This window comes from Vicia villosa, unplaced genomic scaffold (assembly GCF_029867415.1).
Source record: "Vicia villosa cultivar HV-30 ecotype Madison, WI unplaced genomic scaffold, Vvil1.0 ctg.001965F_1_1, whole genome shotgun sequence".
NCBI classification, from domain to species: Eukaryota; Viridiplantae; Streptophyta; class Magnoliopsida; order Fabales; family Fabaceae; genus Vicia; species Vicia villosa.
The window spans coordinates 103,850-106,955 of NW_026705793.1; the positions used below are offsets into that span (position 1 = coordinate 103,850).

General features: G+C 28.9%; 1 long non-coding RNA gene across 1 annotated transcript; it reads left to right on the top strand.

The window, feature by feature from the left end:
- The first annotated feature begins 273 nt into the window (after positions 1-273).
- LOC131637298 (uncharacterized) lies at positions 274-1,948 on the top strand. Its single transcript, XR_009294302.1, has 3 exons — positions 274-426; positions 1,008-1,148; positions 1,811-1,948. It is a non-coding gene; the product is annotated as an uncharacterized LOC131637298 (long non-coding RNA).
- The last annotated feature ends 1,158 nt before the right edge of the window (positions 1,949-3,106 follow it).

Sequence of the window (3,106 nt, forward strand, 5' to 3'; positions counted from 1 at the left end):
AAATTTGTTTTTCTTAAGTACAGCTTAATTGGTTTAGTCATCACAAATTATTTATTTATTTTAGCCAATATCTCATACAACAATTGTATTGAAAATTATATAATAAAAAATAAACATTAAAAGAGGAGAAAAAAATTTCTATGTGAAGGACAAATTACAGCTCCTTCAATTAGGTTGATGTGCTGTTTGTGATGATATACCCTGCTTTGTTGAATTCATTAGACTTTGATAATTGGTGTTATGTTATTTTTGTTGAGGAATGTAGTTTGTCTTGGTTATTGGATGTCAAAGGTGTAACAAAGATTATTGTGTTGTTGGCGATGAAGAGTCAAATTTTAGCCGGTGGAAGTGGCTTGGGAACTTTTAACAGTGGCCTTAAAGGAGGAGTACAAATTGTTAAGACTGAATAGGTTGAAGACATATCGGGTATTGAATGATATATTTTACATTGTTATTAATTTAGTGTTATTTCAATTGCCATATGGTTAATTAGGATTCTAGTAAGTTGAATATGATAATTTTTTTATAGAATTTGATGTTTATGAAAGTGAACTTAATTTTGCTTAGCACAATACATTGTGAATGAGCCTTGTTGTATTGATATTATTAGTTTTAGGACTGTATAATCTCTACTGTACTAAGACTTTCCATAGACCTTTTAATTTATATATATATATATATATATATATATATATATATATATATATATATATAACTTCTCTCTTTAATAATTGATTAAGTTTTTTGAATCCAAGGATGTGTAGTAGTTTATTTTTGTTTCTGTTCTTAATTTTCATTACTAGGAAAGTTGCATAAATAATTTCTAAAGCAAGGATGGGTTGTTTTTCTTAAAACAGGGGTCAGTAGTGATGAAATTAAGAAGGAAAAGTGAAATGATTTTTTTGATTTTATTGTTTGTAGTTAATATTTGTTTTTTGTTTCTTGTTGTCTTGGTTTTCATCAATATAATATAGCTAATAGTTTTGTTTCAAACTTCATTTCTCCAGTCCTATCTCCAGTCCTATAATCCTTAACAGAGGTTAACTTGCAAAGTTTTATGAAATTGGAATAATGGATCTCAAGAACCAAGTGGATCGCCAGAAAGTGTTTGTACCACCTTCGAAGCATTTAACCAACGCTACATGGCTGTGAGTATTTTTTTTAATATATATGTTATCTCCTGCTTAAGAGGAGATCTAGCTAGTGAATGTATTTATCTTAGTCTTTCTATATGCAAAGATAGTGTGTAGCTTTTCAGTATAAAGTATGTGTTTTATGGACTATTCCATAGTAGCATGAGCTTTTTACATTCAACATGGCCGTCTTATAAGAGGCTGAAGAACTTGATTAAATGCTTAAAAATTTATGAAAGAAGTCAATACATAGAAGTATATGCTTATAATTAAATTTGAAATAGATAGTTTTGTTTGGCTGTTAAAACTTTAAAGAGACTTATTTTCTAAATTATATTAACTAAATATCAAGAAGTCAATATTGTATTAAGAAAAAAAGAATTAAAAAAAAGGCTAAACCATGTAAATCTAATGTGTGGAAAATATTATTGTGAATATTTACTATATTTTAATTTCGTAATTATATTGGATAGTACCTATTTGTTGACATCAGTGGCTAGTTAGACACGGTTTAGTGGCAAAACTCAAAAAAGTAATGATGTTTGTAAATTCTTTTTCTAATTTGTGACTCTCATTCCAAATTTGACAACAACTTTCCAGAATTTTGGATGTGTTCATAATATTTTAGTTAAGAGTCTTATTAACTTATTTTATAATGAAACTTGTTATTGAATTAGGTGATGAGAATGACATAGATGATGAACTTCAAGAGGACTACATAGGTGTTGAATCTCAAGAGGACGACATAGATGATGATGAGGATGATGGATTGGAGATGATGCTGAATTCGAGAAACTTAAATGAGTTGGATGATGTTGTTTTAAGCTTTTAAGCAAGAAACTTAAAAGAAACTTTATATTTTGTCATTTTGATAGATTTATACTTCTAAGTATTAAACTATAGTATTAAGTAATGTTAGACGTTTTGTGTCTGTTATGTGTATTTGACTTAATATTTGAAAAATTTATTATTATAACTTTATTGGTACATGCAATTTATGTTGGTGTAATTTTTGTTCCAATTATTTATTTTATGAGAAATATGATAAAAAAATATTTAGGGTAACTTAAAATACTATTACCACGTGTTCTCACTATATTAATTTTAGGGAACAATTTGTAATTGTTGTCTGATATGACAACATTTGAAAATTGTCCCCATAGTGTGTTTTCACTTTAGGGACATTTTTTAGTCGTCGCAAGTTATAACAACATTTGAAAAACGTTGCCTTTGATGACTCAGAAAAACGTCTCCTATTTCTATAGTTTAGGGGACGCTTTAGAAATGTGTGGCCAAAAGGCGATAAAAAACGTCCCTTTAGAGAATAGGCAACGCTCGCATAGAGGACGACTGGAAAACGTCCCCTATTCTCTTAGGCAACGTTTTTCAGAGTTCTGGCAACAATTTTCAAGTGTTGTTAAAGACGGAAAATGTTGTATATGGTGGGGTGGGTACTAAGGTAATCGTATCCACGACCATACTTGCTTCTTTTAGTGGATAATTGCTAGTGTTCATGCTCATACCCATTTTACGTGGTTTTATCCTATTCGTTGTGGATAATTTTTGCGGATACCCATTAGAAATGAGTCAAATTATCATCCATAGATAGGGATGACAATGAAAAGGGTCTGAGCAGAGTATTATAGTACCCATCCACGTATCTGCAGTTTGAAAAAATTCTCGTACCGGAACTCATATCTGCATGAGCACCAATGTTTGTATCCGTACTCATATCCTATTGGTATCTAAATATTCATACCAATATCCGTTTACCCAAATTTCTAATAAAAAAATTATCAATCAATTATAATTTATCATGTCATTTTGAATTTTCAACAACATTTAAAAAAGTTCAAGGATGTAATTGTTGGATTAAAAAAATAAGCAAACACATATATTAAAATACATACAAATTTAATAGTAATTTATTTAACAAAATTTATAAGTATATGTGTATATAATAATAATAATAA